At 35.9% G+C, this 18,233-nt stretch overlaps 1 long non-coding RNA gene across 1 annotated transcript; it reads right to left on the reverse strand.

Annotated features, from left to right (window-relative positions):
* Positions 1-489: 489 nt before the first annotated feature.
* On the reverse strand, positions 490-17,369 carry LOC122143621. Its single transcript, XR_006159280.1, has 4 exons — positions 15,840-17,369; positions 14,546-14,640; positions 12,808-12,907; positions 490-722 (listed from the first exon to the last, which is right to left on the reverse strand). It is a non-coding gene; the product is annotated as an uncharacterized LOC122143621 (long non-coding RNA).
* Positions 17,370-18,233: the final 864 nt, after the last annotated feature.

Here is an 18,233-nt window from a genome sequence, read left to right on the forward strand (position 1 = left end):
TCAGCGGGTAGTTTTTATTTTGTTCTCAGAATGTTTTCCTAAAACAACATAAATTTTTTTTTTAAAAAACATTATATAAATGAGTATTGATAACATTGTTAGACCATTATTCCCTAATGATCTTTTCAAGTTTTTAACAGGTAGTTTTATTTTTATTCTCAGAATGTTCTCTTTAAAGATCAGATAACATTTTCTAAACATTTTACTAAAGTTTTTTTGCAGTAAGTTTATTTTTGGTTCTTACAACGTTCTTCTGATTATTAAGATAACATTTTCTAAAAACGTTTTCTGAAGATCTTCTATAAAAGTTCATAAATAATTTTGTTAGAACATTATACCTTAACATTCTTATAAAGTGTTCAGCTGGTAGTTTTAAGTTCCCAAAATGTTTCAGCTGTAATATTTTTGGAACATCATGCACTAACAATCCTATAAAGCCACCCCCACACCCAAAAAAGACAGCTTTTCAAGAGTAGAATTTTAGTGCATTCTTTAATAACAAAAAATATTTAAATGAATAACATGAATATATTGGCCTGCTCAAGAAACACTTCTTGGAAACTTGGAAACAGCTAAACTAAACTTCTTGTAAAAGTGCAAACTTTTGCATTTTAGTGTTTAATCAGCGCCAAAAGATTCAATCAGGTAACCCCCTCTGGTGCTCCTGCAGGGTCATGACACACTGATCGACTTTCATCCAGAAGATGTCCTTCATTATGCCCCTGCATAGACAATAATATTAACTGCAATCAGAATTAGTTATAATTTATAAAAGTAATGTATTAAAAAATGTATAAATAAATAAAGGACACACACACACACACATAAATATATATATATATATAACATTAGGGTTATTAGGAGATATTAGGGATGTGACGATATAAAAATCTCACGATATAAAGTCCATGATACAATATTTATTGTGATATTAAAAAAAAAGACAAATTATTCTATCTAATGCATTATGAAAGTTTAAAATTAAGAGCTACAACACAATGTTTTCTTTACTAAGAAAACTTGCGTTCAAATCAGTGAATTGACTTGTAGCTGAACTTTAAAAGGGGACTTGACCCTCTTTTTATTTGTGATATTCTGTCTCAGTCTAAATCACATTCACACTGGTGTTTTAGAAAGACAAACAAATTAGAATATAATAATAATAATAATAATAATAATAATGACAGTTATAGCCATATATTGCAAAACAATTGCACTGTAAAATAAATGAAAATGAATATTGCATAAGTATGTTATTTTTGCTTTGCGCTACAGTAGGGAAAATACAATACTTCTTTCCTAATTTCTACACTTGAAAGAGATATTTTGAATCTGGACTCCATTTAAACTACTAGCTGTCAGCAATTCATACTGTACAAAAAAATCTCTCACTACAACAGAAACATCATTAGAGAAAATAAATCCAAGGTAAACTCCAAACAGACTCAAAACAGGCTCACAAAAACAAAAAAAAAAATTAACTAAAAACATATATAAATTCTGAAATAATCTTCAGCGAAAACAGACGTGCTTTTAGTTTTAGTTCGTTTGACAGATACTGTGCCAAATAATAATAATAGCCCAAAACACAACTTTAAAGACCTTTTATGTTAGATTAACCCTTTAGCTGCCCCACCAAGAAAAAGGCATTTGAATTGTTTTTTGTTTGCATTTCTTATCTCCTTATGTCGCTAATTACCACACTCAATGTATTTTTTTTTCCTCTACCAAATGGTTGATATGTCACTTTATGGTAAAAGTACCAGAATTCATACACATACTATGAAAATCAGAAAATATAACTATAATACTAATTTATTTAAAAAAATAATCTTCTTTATTCATTTAAGTATGCCATAAAATATTTCAGGTTTTCATTTTAACACAGGAAATTATGTTTTCTTGTTTTTTAACAATAAACAAAAATAACACAAATAACTAAAAGTAACAAAACCAAAGACATTACATTCATTCTGCATTAAAAAAAAAAAAAAACAAAATATAGTAATATAATGGCATTTTAGGCTTTTATTGTTCAAGAAACACGCCGTCAAGTGTGGTAGTGCAACAGGATTTTTTCCCTTTCTTTTTTTAGATAAATGAACATTTCTTTGTAAACCAGCAGTGCTGTGTAGTGTTAGCCAACATTAGAAACAATCCTTCAAACAATATAAAACACTAGGGATTGTAAAACATTTCAGCAACATCTCTTAGAGTGCTTCCTGAACATGAGAACCACACCCCCCACCCCACCCCACCCCACCCCACCCTTATTTCTAGTGGTATGCTGCAAAGCATTCTTTATTTGCGTTCAAGCACAGGAAAACATTGCATTTTTGACATTTCCATCTTGCCACACCCTTCGGACAGTAGTTGCACCGCCCCCGCTTGTCACAGTGTAGTGGCCAATGTCCCAAGCTGTCATATCGCACATCTGGTTGCGGTTTTGGGAGTGAGGGTCTTGGCGTGTAGTGTTTCTTTGGTGGTGGTGGAGAGCTGGATGATGGCCAACCAACTTTGGATGCAGGCTTCTTGACCTGGTTCAAACTATGGGCAACTGACAGGCGGAACCATTTGAGAGGCATTGCTTTCTCATTTAGTAGGCCACAGTCCATCTTGTAGACCAGCCAGGAGCTTGCAATCGACAAATCAAGGATGTATCCAAAGAGGGGAATGTACCATCTCCTTGACTTGGGTCTTGTACAAGTGTACCCACATGTCAGATAGATGAATCCCACCCATAAGCTCATTGTAAACAGGGAGGAGTGATGAATATGGGACAGTGATCTTTTCCTTTGACTCTTTGCACCACCGTTTGACAGCTGAAAGAGGCATGATCCCACTAGCATTGCTCAAAAGGTTGACACATTTGTTGTCAAACCATTTTACTGCAATCACCCCTTCAGCAGACCCGTAGTCATAAGACCCACACCCTCTCTTAATCAACTCTCTATCTGTCATCAAAGGAGCTCCACCAGTGCGGTTTGGTCGGACAGTGCCGATGCACTGGACACCCAAGGAGGTTTGCAGGGTCTGGACCAATTTAAAGCTTGTAAAAAAGTTGTCAAAGAAGACAACAGAAAGACATGGCTGTTGTGTAGTTTTGCATAGTGTTGTCACCACTTTGGCTCCTAAAGGTAGCATCTGCTCCTCCTCACTGAGGGTGACATTGAAGAATGTGGATGCCCCTTGATACATCATTGTAAAATCGATCTGGATCTGGATTCTCACTGCACTGCTGATTGTCATTGAAATAAATATCATGCCAAGGAAGAGATTCCAGCTATCACACTGAAGTGTGACTCATGGTGCCAGTAATCCTCCAGCGATGGAAATTTGAAAAACCCATAAAGAGTAGCATGGAAAGAAAATCTCCAATCTCTTCTGGGCTGGTCTTGATTGGATCCCCCAGTTCCTGGGCAGTGTACAGGTTGGTATGATGAGCAACATGCTGAATCATCTCATCAGTGAAGAGCATTTTGAAGTATTAGGAGGAAGACTGTACAACCACAGGGGGTTCATATCTTGATTCTGTGACCTGGAATTCCTAAATGTCTTCATTCTTCCAGATTCTTCTTGTGCCATTGTGTGGGCCTGAAGGGGGAACTTGAGCCAGGGGTATCCTCTAGCCCCTTCTAGGAAACTGTTTTTAGAGTGTGTTTTCCATTTCTTCTTTTCTTACATGGAAGCTTTTTAGAGGATGTGCTTGTTGAGGGAGCATCATCCTCATCCAGGGACTCAAAAGAACTGTCACCAGCTACCTCGGTCCGTGTGACGCTTCATAATTCGGTTTCAGACCATATGGTGCAAATGCAAAAATGCAAAAATGAAACCAAACATAAATTTTTTCAGTTTTTTTGTTACTTTATAAATTAATAATTGTCATTTTCTCTCCTCTTTTCAATTTTAATTTTGCTAAATTGTGACTTCTAAAATGATTATTTGAATAATTAAAATCTAAACGATTTTCTAATTTTCCTTTTTTTTTTTTCTTACAATTTGCGCTGTGGGCTGAACAATTAGCGTGGTGGTGTAGCTGCGGACTGTTTCACAAACGCTTCGTGGCTTAATGCATCATACTAAAACAGTGACACTGGAGGACACACCTTATTAATAATAAACATATAGGCTATTTACAGACAAGCAGAACAGCTCAGAATAATAAAAAAAAAAAAATGCGCTAAATTCCATGTTCAATGTTTTTCTTCCATAATACCATATGATTGGGATAGTCAAGACTACAAAAGACAGCCATTCATGATCAGCTCCATTGGCATAGATGGTAAAGCGTGTGATGCTGACGCGATCCACACGAATTTGAGTCCACCTTTTGCCTTACTTTTTCCCCCTCCCTTTTCACATCTCATGTCACATTGGCATTTAATTTATATAAAAATGAAGGAAATAATCAAAAAGATGAAAATAAAGTATCGGGTATAGGGTTGGGGTAGGTGTAGGGAGGGCTTCATTATTGTCCCAATAAGGTGGCATCCATTTAATAATTTGAATTAACATTATAATTTCAATTATTATTGCATACTGCTTTATAATGTACTTCAATACTGAGGTGCAGATAATTGCCACTATTTGCAATTTATATTTGCCACTATTTGCAAGTATAAATAGCAGAGAATCCCGCTATTTTAACATAGTGTATAGAATCCGATTGCTGTTTGCACTTACTGTAAATAGCCTCTATTGCTATTTACACTTAGTGCAAATAGCTGCTGCCAATTCAAAAATTCTCTTTATAATTTAATTAACAAAATAGCGTATTTGAGCCAGACAGACAGACCTGGGCTGATTTTCCCAAGCATCGTAAGCCTGTGTAGAACATATTGGCACCAATGGTTTCTATCTTAGCTCACAATACTTTTGAGAAACACATCCCTAATCTATAAACCTTTTCACACACCTCGGTATTTATATATACAATAGTGATCAGCTATGCGCACTTGATTTAGAAGATGGTTTAACATGCCCATAGGCTACACTGGGGACCCGTTTGATGTTTCAGAGGACTGCTGCTGCATGTGCGCTGTTGGTATCGCGCGGCTGTACATTCCGCATCCAGTCACAACATAGCCGTGGCCCTTTAAAAAAAAAAAAAAAAAAAAAAATATTTTTTATCTGGGTGGTGCTGGGAGCGGGGCTTGATGTTGCAGGGCGAGGCCATGGTGGGGGTTTGAGACAAAATCCTAATATTAAACAGCCCAAACACTAATATACTGTAGATGAATATACAAATTAATTAAGACAGTGTTTACATTTACATTTAATCAGTTAGCAGATGCTTTTATCCAAAGCAATTTTCAAATGAGGACAATAGAAGCAATCAAAACTAACAAAAGAGCAACAATATGTAAGTGCAAATGAGAAGTCTCGGTTAGCCTAACGCAGTACACATAGCAAGGTGTGTGTACACATACACATACACACACACACACACACACACACACACACACACACAAAGAAAAACAATTAGACAGAATAGAACAAATAGAAAGCTAGTGTTTTTTTTTTATACCTGGCAAAAAAGCATTGCAATAGTCCAGCCTGGAGAGAACAAGAGCTTGAACAAGGAGTTGTGTTGCATGTTCTGAAAGAAAGGGCCTGATCTTCCTAATGTTTTATAAAGCATATCTGCAGGACCGAGCAGTTTAAGCAATGTGGTCTGAGAAATCCAGCTTATCATCAATCACAACTCCAAGGTTTCTAGCTATTTTTGAAGGAGTTATGGTTGATGAGCCTAACTGGATGCTGAAATTTTGATAAAGTGATGGGCTTGTTAATACCACAAGTAGTTCTGTCTTAGCCAGGTTGAGTTTAAGGTGATGGTCCATCATCCAACAAGAAATCTGGCTCGGTTCAGTCAGTGTACTGTTTGAGTAAATGAATTACTCCGGGATATTGGTTTATTTGAACTCAGAGGGAGTGTCAGCCATGTTAAAATAGTTAACAGCTTAAGTCATTTGTGGATTAATGTTTATTGTTGACGCGAACCGTTTCAAACGATTCAGTTCGATTTGGTGAACTGGTTCAAGAAGATCCGGTTACATCAAGTGATTCGTTCGCGAACCGGATATCACTAAACTGCAGTGTTGTGAATGCGCTCATAACAGACCCGGGAGAGAAGACAATGCTGAATAAAGTCGTAGTTTTTGATATTTTTGTACCAAAATGTATTTTCGATGCTTCAACAAATTCTAACAGACCCTCTGATGTCACATGGACTACTTTGATGATGTTTTTATTACATTTCTGGACGTGGACAGTATACTGTACATACATTCTCAATGGAGGGTCAGAAAGCTCTCGGACTAAATCTAAAATATCTTATACTGTGTTCTGAAGATGAACGGAGGTCTCACGGGTTTGAAACGACATGAGGGTGAGTCATTAATGACATAATTTTCATTTTTGGGTGAACTATCCCTTTAAGGGGGTCTTGTTCATAGGGTGATGGATATGTTAAACTCCCACTATTGCTAATATACTCGGCAGCAACAACCTCGGCGGGTGGTATAAGGTGAGACGGGATTCGTGCGGTCCTCAGATGGGCCACGAAGAGAGCATCGGGAATGCCCTTGTGTGGAATCATGTGTGTGTTCCATGCAGAGACAAAGTTCTGTAACCCCACCAAGCAGCATTTGGAAGTGATGCAAGAGACACAGTGCTTGACACAGGGGTCATCCATGTCCAAGAAACCATTGTTTGAAAGATAGCTCAAAGCATGCTTGATATGATAGTTTATGCGAGCATTTATTTCTACCCACTTTCTTTCGGCGGCATGGTTTTGTCTGGATTGACTTTGAATGTAAGGAAGACGGTGGGTATTGGTTCGATAGGCTTCAAGGTTGTCTTGCTGATAAAGGCACAAATAAAATTCACGGCCATGGTCTACTCTTAACTGGTCAAAGAGTCCATAGTTCAAGCAAATTTCTCTATACACCTCATCATATATTGTTAGATTGTTCTTAACTGGCATGACAGAGTATCCCAATATTTTCCCACTAAACCCATCACTCGCAATGACTTCAGTCACACCAAAATCAATGAGTTTCTCATTTTGATCCATGTGAAGTTTGTGTCCAGCATATTCGGCATAGTACACATGAGGATTTGTTTGACGAGCAGTCCCCTCTCTTCTCATCTGAACGTAGGTGGGAGTCATTTGCCAGTTCACGTCTGATGCTCCTTTCTCCTAGCTTGAATCCTGAAGCTCTTAACATACCAGTCATTACCTTTCTGCCACACACCGGGGCCACATGTGGTGACCGCTGATCCAACAACCGCGTCCACTCCACTTCTGCCCAGCCGTGCATAATCAAAGCGATGAATGTTTCTTGAAGCGCAAAACTGATAAACAGATGATAAACTTGCACCTGTTTCGATTATATGTTGTGTCTGCAAGACATTTTAAACCTCATGGCAAGAGTATCCAAACTCCTCTACTAATCTACAGATCAGAGTTTCATATCTATCAAGTGAACTTAAGGCAGACATTTTCTGAGGACAATCTACATCAAGTATTGTTATCAGCTACATCAGCTATTGTTATTTTTTTGTCTAATCCTATACTAAACGTGAAAACGTGAAAAACCTTTTACTTCAACGCAGAAGTAAGCCTATGGGTGATACCGGTTCATTAGCTGCTATAGGTAAATAACGGAGAATAACAACATGCAGTAAACGGTAAAACTGTTTGCACTACAAACCATTGTGTTTCTAATTAAGATAATACATTAAAATAATATGATAAAACACACCAACTTTCAATATCAAGCAGCAAAATGAACTGTTTTGTTCAGCTAAAAATAGATGGACGGAGTGGACGCAGATGAGACCGGAAGCCAGACTCATAGAATTTACAAATGGCTGCGCCCATTTTTACGACAAGAAAAAGGTGGATAGCAGTGTAGCGCAGCAAGGAGAGTATTAAATCATAAAACAACACGAAGGCATGGTCTATAATGGCAATAAAAAATAAAAATAAAAAAAAACTTACACCAAGTCATCATCACCTTAAAAAAGTTCATGAATTATGTCCCTATACCATCGCTACAGTTATTCATGCAGTAAGTCCATTTGTAAATCAGAACTTTTTTATTTGTAACAAATTGAAATACAGAGGGGCCATATTCAAGTATTCAGAAATAATATCAATAAAGTAAAATTCAAATACCGTGTAAAAACATTTCCTTTATAGTAATCCAGGCCCAGGAAATATAAAGGTTGAAAATAAAAGCATTCTCAAACAAAAATATTGAAATATCACTTACAAGGTGCACATTTTCAAGAATCACTTCATGGTCACATGTAAAACGAACCATTTCACATATAGCTGCCAAAAAAAAAAAAAAAAAGCATGATGCCAAAAAACAGGCAGGAAATCCTAAGCTGAAAGAACCTTGTCTGAACTTTTGAGTAAAACACAATCAGATGTTGGCATTGTAAACACTAGCCTGAACAGAAGTAATGATTGTATATTAACCTTTAGTTTAAAGTACCTTAAAATCACTTAAAGCACTTTAACATATGCCATAAAAACAATACCATTAACTATGCAGTACAAAAAAACCATGCCAATGAGGTATAAAACAACAATGGCTAATCTTCAGTTATTTCAGTTAAAGCACCATAATGATAACGGTCACGCTCTACTTTTGAAGTTACTTATCTCAACTTTCCCAGTACCTCACTTAGACCCCTGAGAAACACAAGTTTGCTGGAGAACCCTGGTGTTTTACACAGAAGGCCGACATCATTATCATTCAGATAACACACTCCCCACACCCGGCCACTTGACCACAACATGCAGCAACAACTATGACAGTATTAGGAATGTTGGTACACATTCTGCAGGCCAGAGCTTCTCTCAGAGAGGGAATGATCTGAAATGTGTCACCTAAATCAGAGACTTTCTGACAGACTGCATCTAGAACATCAAGTTTTTCGAACACTTGTACAACACTGGCCTTTATCTGATTAACAGCAATGTTCAGCTCACTGCATTGTTCATCAACCCTCTCAGTTATGCGTGCTGCCTCATTCTTGACCTCCAACTCCACCTCTTGAAGGCTGTCCAGTACTTCATTTTCCTCTGTTTCAACTTTTTTAAATATATATTAAAAAAACTCCCAATACCGCACATACAAAAGCAGTTAGTCTTTCTATTAAACAATATTCGTAAAGGATCTAACAATTTGTATAAAAAAAGGCAAAAGAATATACACCCCTTCAAGAATTTGCAAAGTTTGTTATCTCAAAGAAAATAAGAGGGAATACATACAGTGTTATATATCACAAGACAATTTCTGAACCTGCACAAAATATCCTGTTCAAAAATATATATACCCGGTTATTAAAGGGATAGTTTATAGTTTTAGGGATAGTGCCATGTATATGAATTTCTTTCTCGGATGAGCACAAGGATTTTTAGGAAAATAATCCTTCTCTGTGAGTCCATATAATAAAAGTTAATGGGAATTACAATTCAAAAACCACACAACGCAATCATTATACCATGCTTCACAACATCCCTCTCATGATTCCCAACGGGTGCCGCAGCATAAATGACTGCCCACTGCTCCGGGTGTGTGTTCACGGTGTGTGTGTGTTCACTGCTGTGTGTGTGCACTTTGGATGGGTTAAATGCAGAGCACTAATTCCGAGTATGGGTCACCATACTTGGCTGTATGTCACATCACTATAAAAAATGAACATGTAAGGAAAGCAATGATTTTAAGTTAAAAAAGGGTTAAATTTAATAGCATTTACATATAAACCTATTGTTTAGCTTCAGAAGACATTAATTTAAGGATTTTTGAATGATCAACTTTCAATACCCTTCCACTTGCATTATATGGAGTCTACACCATGAAGCTGATTTAGCTGGCAAGCCAGTTAAATTGTGCTAAGCCTTGGTTTTAGGCACCACAAAAGTGGCTTGGCTTTTAGCGGTGTTAATTACTATGCTAACTTAATAACTTGCATTAACCAAAATTCGACCAATCAGTTGTGAGCGAAGTAACATCTCTGTCGCAATAAAGTCACTCCTGCAGTTTCTCTTGCTCCAAATTACAGGTCACGAGGAAGGGTTTTTTAAGGATTGTCTAGTTTTTTAGAAATTATTCATTATAATAATTTTATATGATTTACATAATTAGTATACCCTTAATCCATTAGTCATAAGCATTTGTAGTTTAACAATAATTAGTTTAAATGAATATAAATATATACAGGTAATGTTATATAAATAAGCTCTAGAATTAATAGATAAAGCTTTAAAAATGACTTTGTGTGACCTTACATATCTGAGTCTTTGTATACATATACATGTCACCAACTAAATAAACTTCACAACTTTCATCTGCACTGTTAAAGCAACACATTTTCTTTCAATTGTCCTCTTTCATGGGCAAGTATTTTCCTTTTTCTGTGTAAATGAGTTTAATATTTTTATATTTTTAATCTCTTGATCTTCAGTAAAACAGTGTCACAAGTGAAATACAGTTTATGTGTGTTTCAAGACATGAGCGTGGCTCTTTGCTACTGATGTCACAGTACCCACATTTGTGGTCTTTGCACTTTACAACTTGTCTACTTATATGATGCATTTCCTGTAATGGATGTGAAGACCAACAAAAGCTTTATTGACACACAATGTAAATGCAATACTCTGTACAATATACTTATACATTTCTGTTAAAATGGGTTTTTGCACATGACATCACGTCACTGTTGCACGAAATGCAGATGGAGGACAGGAAGTGATTTTTACATAGGAAGCACAATTAAGTGCCTATGTTTTGCATCGTTTCTGGTTGTTTAAATTGATCAAAAGAGAAACCACAAAGAGCTTTTATCGTGTACCAAAAGTTGTTGCAGAAAAATGAGTCAGATAATGCTTGTGTGTGCAGTCACCACTTTGTCAAAAGTTAATACAACTTACACATATTAACAAAAGTTAATACAACCACTAAAAAAATATGCCTCCGTACTTTTGTATGCTTTCATTTGTTTTCTGGAGTAGAAGAATGTCCATGCCTGGTTGGATAAAGCACCTTAAGTGTAATTTTCCTTATTATTACATATGGTTTGAAAACTTCACTTAAGTGTTAGACGGAGTGAGCAAGTTCAATCCAAGTCTTCTAACGAGACACGATCAACCACTTAATATGATAAACATTTTAATTTATGCATTTGTTCACATAAACATTGATCAAATTACATATGTAGCACATATTATATAGGGTCAACAGTAACACAAACGTGAATGCATTGAACTTGCAAGCATGTTTGAGGTTCCAAAAAAGCCACATGAATATATCTGAATCAGATGGATTACATTTATGTCTTTCAATAAATGGACAAAAATGATGAGACTATAAAAATATATTATTTTGTATATTTTTCAAAGATAAATGAAAGTCTTATGTCTTTGGAATGACATGAGGGTGAACTATTATCTCGCCTGGTTCTTCTCTATTATATTTAGTTTTCTTTTTAGTTTTCCTTATCCATGTTATGTTGTTGTCTTTGAAAACTTGCCACTGCTTTAACAATAACCTGTCAATGGCAACAACAGAATTTTAAAATCGCAAAAACTGGGTTGCTAACATGAAAAACTTAGTGGTTTCCCTTACCTAAAGAACTGTTTAAGGGATTATATGCAACACCCTTAAGTTATTCCCATAGGTAAGTGGAAATCAAGCCTTATACTTAAGGCGGTTTATGCAACCAGGCACTGGAGGACAATTGGTTAACCAGCTCGATGGCAGGCTATTATTTAAATCCCGTAGAAAAATCACTCCTCTTTATAACATAATGATCATGTACAACATGTTGTGATTTTCTTGTAATAGTGTCTAAACCAGTACAGTAAGTAGCTACTTTCTTCCATCTCATCCATTCTGCTTTTCACTTCCCGCCCTCCATGTGAATTTTGTGCATCATGAGAATCATGTGATTGCAAACAAGCTATTGTCCCTGAATGACAACTTAATTGTGGTGCTTTTAATTGTGATAAAAAGCAGATGCAAACGTTTTGCAAAATACACATACTTATCTTTCTATCAATAAATATGCAACATTTTAAACAAATTACATGTGACGTGAAATTAACTTGCACTACAAGTTGTCCTCAATATCTCACATTTTCAGGGCACTTGAGTTCCTGAATGTGATGAATGATGGGATACACTTAGGCTCAAAAACTTTTCTGAAGCAGTAATAGAATGTGGATTTAGTATGCGTTAATGGCACTGCACTTTGACACTTTTTAGACCTGGGACAGCCTTGGGCACTTACTTCATGTTGTATGAATATGTTCTCATGTGCCCAAGACATCAAGTGTGGGTAATGAGATGGGGGCATGAGCTCATGATCAAAATCTGAGTTGACTTGTTGATTATCATCATGGTACAAGCAAAACTAGTTAGGATTGGTTTGATTTTGTAAACTTGAAAATAATCCCATAACCCTGAGTTTGTTCATCTACCATCATGATACATGATACAAGCCCCTGGACTCACAGAGATGGATTAGTTTCCTAAAAATCTGTGTTTGTTTATCTGAAAAAAGAAAATCATATATATCTGGCATGGCATGAGGGTGAGTAAATGATGAGAGAATTTTCATTTTTGAGTGGACTACTTTGTAATATGGTCTCTTGCTACCTTTATTTTATATATATTGTAATATATATTACATATATTATCTATATTATTTTACCTTTTTATACAAAACCATATCTGTTTTTTTTTTTTTTTTTTTTTTAATGACACCACAGATAATCACACCCACCTTTTCTTTTTAGACACATTCTCTTGTCTTTTAAGTTTCACCAACTCAATGCTTTTAATTGCGAAGATCTTGCGACTGGATGATTTCCAAAACTCCAAATCTAAAATGAAAAATTATAAAAGAATATTATTTTCTCAACTAACACTGGTAGATGCAGATGCAGGCACAGAACACCCTGAGATATATTATGGTTATGTAGTTCTAACACATAAATATTAGTATTTTACTGTTGTAATCAATACTGGCCGTGTTCCCTTCACTGCAATAATGATAATGTTGTTGAATTTCCTTTTGTCTTTAAGGTATATGCTATTGCAAGACCCTTGGCATCACAGATGCTGTAACTGTCAACAGAATTCAAGTACTCCTGTACAGTTTGCTCCACTAGTTGCACACCCTGACAATCTCTTACAATTTTAGTAATGTTAGTACACCAGCATTTGTCATTTAAGGAGTAATTGCCTCTGATAATTATGATTTCCACACATCAATTCAAAAAATATCCAAAAGTGGCACAAAAATACACACTTAAGAAATTATCACAGTATATTCATGAAGAAATAACGGTAACACTTTAGAATAAGGTTCCATTAGTTAATGTTAGTTAATGTATTAATTAACATGAACAAACAATGAACAATTCAATTATTACTGTATTTATTAATCTTCATTCATGTTAGTTAATGAAAATACAGTTATTCATGGTTAGTTCATGCTAATTCACAGTGCATTAACTAATGTTAACAAGCACAACTTTTGATTTGAATAATGCATTACTAAATGTTGAAATTAACATTAACTAAGATTAATAAATGCTGTTGAAGGATTGGTCTTGCTTAGTTCATGTTAACTAAAGTAGTTAACTAACATTAACTAATGGAACCTTATTCTAAAGTGTTACCGAAATAACAATAGCTGTGTCATATTCATAGCTATGAATGATCAGAAGTTTATATTTCTCAGCAAACTGTCCATTCTGACTGCAGAAATGGACGATCTGAAAACATTAGCTTAGCATTTCTACGTTTACCATAAAGTGACAAATCAACCATTAGGTTGAGCACGTTTTTGAAAAATTATTACAAACATACTAAAGTTTTTTCATGGCACCAAGTAACATCATTTTGTAAAGTTAGGGCTCTTACAGTGTAATATGTAAAAAAAAATGCGTACCTTGCAAAATTTCACCAAGAACAGTTCACATGGGAGGAGTGATTTATTTGTTTCTGACATCCATATAAGAAGAAGTGTTGTGACAAGTGCTGTTGACGGACACTCTGACATCTAGTGGGTTTTTTGGCATAACATACCTCTACCAGATGGTAGAGATGGCTCAATCAGCTTGAGTTAAGTTCGGTCGAGCAGGCCGTTAAAGGGATAAGAAGATTAAATATATTTTAAAAACTACACTTTTTGGCCGGAAGACCTATTGTTTCATATTGTCATCTGACTACGATAATATAGAGATATCCCTAATATATATACTGTGTGTGTGTGTGTGTGTGTGTGTATATATATATATATATATATACATTCACTTCTTAATGGAAGCTATGTAAATAAATTGTAAAATGTGAGGGAAAATAAAAATACTAAATTTTATTTAAAAATTTATTTGTTTTGACATAATTTATTCTTTCATACATTTCCTATTATGACATTATATAAGTTATTATCACATTTACAATTTTTTTGTTTGTTTTTTGAACTCTACTGCTAACCAATGATGACCACTGACCTGAGTCCCTCTGGGAGGAGCATATCTCAGTGCATCCGCTATACAGTTTTCAACCATCTTCTGCAGAGTTGTGGAATGGATTTTGTGGCAGACCTCTAAATATATAGATAGAAAATGGGGGGGGGGGGGTTAAGCAGTAATAGTAGTCTTGTAGTTTTAATATTTCAAAATCAACCCTTTTTTTTTCTTAATGTCCTGTAATAAGCAGGTCTCAGAAAAGTTTAAATTAAAAAATAAAACAACAACAACAACAAAAGAAAAGAGCTAAAATAAATGTGCAATGTGCAAATTCACCTGAAAATATGTTCAGGCCTGTGAACTCAACATGTTTTATTTAGGGGAGGGATCTGAGAAGGTGTCAAGTTAATTGAACATTTCAAATAGACAATATTCTCACAGATGGTTTTATTTGCGCCACACAGATTTACGGAGGCATCCAAATGACAAAGATGAATTATTGCTATTTTGATTTAAACTAAGTCCTGTGTCAGATGTTTTTGTAGATCTACATTCACACCACAAGCCTTAGTGCTCAATTCTCATTTCTTGCTCAGATTCAATTTGTTTTGGTTAGCTGTTCAACATTAATTTCTTTAAATGGGCCTTAGTCACATTTTTTATCATGCTGCATAATGGTTAAATTGATTATAGGGTTAATTGGCTTGATACCACAGTTTCAGTACGATAACAGAATACATCAGGACTGATATCAAACTGATAGCACAGGTGACAAATAACCAGCCTCAAAAAGACAACTGAATTGAAAATAGTTTTAAGAAAACTGCATCACACTCTGAAGAAGCAAATGCAGTATGACACTTTCATTTGAGCAGAATATCTCAATGGAGACCACTTTACTGTACTGTCAGTGTTTTCAGATAATCACTGCTTCTCCCGCAGTGTAGAGAGACCATTTCACACATTTAACAATATCTTTCAGTGATTTAAACTCTTGGTACAGCAAACACGAGCATGAATGTTTGTGGAGGTCTTTTTGTTCTGGCAAAAATAAAGGGAAGATTTTGTTAAACTTTCAGTTTTTTAAAGTTATATTTCAGTCATGTGGATGTAGTCCATTATTGTTTAATGATGTTGGTGTGACCTCTTCATTGTTGAGTAAAAAGGGAGTCGACAAACGGTTTTCATTATCTTTTTTGTTCAAAGTAACACTAATAGGAATGGAGACACACAATTACACTAACCCCTCTCCAGTTACATCGGTAGGACTGAACATGTGAAAAGGTCTTAGGTCACAAAAGAACATAAAATATATATTTAAAAAAAAAAAACTTACAGATTATGGCGGGATATATCGCCAGGTCCTGAAAATTCCTTTTTCCCCTTTCGACCCTTCAAACTCTAATTGGCTCAAAGGGCACTGGTTCCGTTTTATCTCATCATTCGTCTCACAGGGTCACCTGGAGTTTTACCTCCCAGCAGAGACAGATATTGAAACAATGCAGAAAATTAATTATCTGATATGATAAGGTTCTCACTGTTTCTTTCATTAGGTTTGACTCTTCAACTAATAAACTTGTCAAATTCATCTGTATTTTTTTTTTTTCAAACACCTTGTCCTATCGGGTTCGAGTGTCAATATATCTGCCCTTTTCAACAAATGCAAAAACGCACAGTAATATGTGACAGCTTAATCCATTTAAGATCTTCTGATAATGTCTAATTCAGTGTTTATCAATCCTGTTCCTGGAGATATAACTTCCTGCAGAGTTTAGTTCAAATCCTGGTCAGTACTCTTGTTTCTGAAGATCTTAATCAGCTGGATCAGGTGTGTAGAGTGGAGATTGTAAATCTCCAGGATTGGTGCAGATGAAGGTGGGAAACTTCATCACTAACAGTTTTTAACATATATTGGAGGGCTGATTACTTCTTTATTGATCAACAAATGCCACAAATGTTAACAATGTATTTGGCATATCCCCTTACTAGTACAATGCACTGTTAGAACTTTTTGCACTTGTGGATGAAGTTTAAGTACACCAATGTTAAGTCCACATAAGTTTATATACTCTGTATTCTTTATGACGGGGCTGTTTTGTTCACTCACTCTCAGGGCCCTATTTTAATGATCTAAGCGCATGGCACAGGTGCACTTATGCCGAGTTCACACTGCACAATTTCGGCCCAGATTTTCACTCACTGACAGGTTTTGCAATATCGCTGACAAATGCCTGAAATCAGAGGCAAATCGGTGTTTGTTCACGTGAGTGACAATCACTCTGTGTGAGATTAAAAAACCCAATCTGAGAAAATTGCTGACACGTCGCTGAAGCCCGTGAAATATTTGGCATGCTAACTATCTGGTCCTGTCAGCGATTCACAATCCTGCTGTGTGAAATGAGTTCTGGCCACTGATCTATATATGACTGGATCGCTCATGGCGTTCTAAACTGCCAACAGGCAGTGAAGCCACTGGGAGTGTTCGATCCGCCATTTTACTAATCCCTACCTCTAGAGGCCTCCAACGTCTGCGCTACAGGGATTGTACAGACTTCAAAAATGACCCGTTGTGCAACCTACAAGTGTGACACGAAGTTCACTAAAGGATGTGGCAAAACTGCACACAGGTTAAATTCAAGTAGTTTTATGTTTAAATTTGCATTTTTTTTTCTATGAGACAAGAGAAGTGCCTCTTTGTAACATTACGATAAAATAATATAAATTAAGAGGTATAAATGCGTGAATCACTTAATTTATTACGTGTCCAATAGCGACACCATGAGACAGTTTTAGGTGGAGGCACCATCTCTTAAAAAGCTGTTCATAGAGCCATATACCATTACAATAACACTCATCAATTTACCTGTACTCCAGTTAACTGCAACACCATGGGGTCCTGTGGTATTATTGTAGATCCCTGTGGAAACAGCATAAAATGGGAATATTAGATTAGATTAGATTCAACTTTATTGTCACTGCACATGTAAGGTACAAGGCAACAAACTGCAGTTAACATCTGACCAGAAGTGCAATAAGCAGTAAGTACAGGATATACAGTGTCTACAATATGTTACAAATGTACAATAAACAAACAGATAAGGCAGTACTATGGACATAATTTACAGATTTTAAATACTATCAGCATGATATACAGATAGGTGTACTATGAACATACTATACAGATGGATTATGTAATAGGTGTATGTACACTATAAGCAGAAACTATGAGCATATGAACATCATTTACACTAGTGCAATGGACAGTAAAAAGTGCATAGAAAATATTTAGTGTGCAAATGGATTATTGGATCTGGGAAAACCCGTTGGACGTTAAGTTGAATGTACTTTTTTTTTTTTTTTTGTCAAAATTAGGTTTTCATTAAATTATTATTCTATAACATCTTGTCTATCATCTCTGAAAACATCTTTCGCAAAACTCAAAAGACTGTAGAGATGCTTTCTCTAAACACCACAAAAACAGTTAACCTATCTAAATAAACCACGTAACATATATAGGCCTAATGAAGGAGTATCAGTAGCCACATTTCCACTGTCGGGCCAGTGCGAGCCAGGGCTTAAAACGGGCCGGGCGGGGCTAATAGCCTCGCACCAGTAGCAAGAGGCCAGAATAGCGCAGCGTTTCCACAGTCAGGCCTGAAGCTCCGCTGCACTTCACTAAAACCCGCCCTTTACACGCCTCTCAGGAACAACGTCACGCAACCCCATCGTT

This window comes from Cyprinus carpio, unplaced genomic scaffold, assembly GCF_018340385.1.
Source record: "Cyprinus carpio isolate SPL01 unplaced genomic scaffold, ASM1834038v1 S000006465, whole genome shotgun sequence".
NCBI classification, from domain to species: Eukaryota; Metazoa; Chordata; class Actinopteri; order Cypriniformes; family Cyprinidae; genus Cyprinus; species Cyprinus carpio.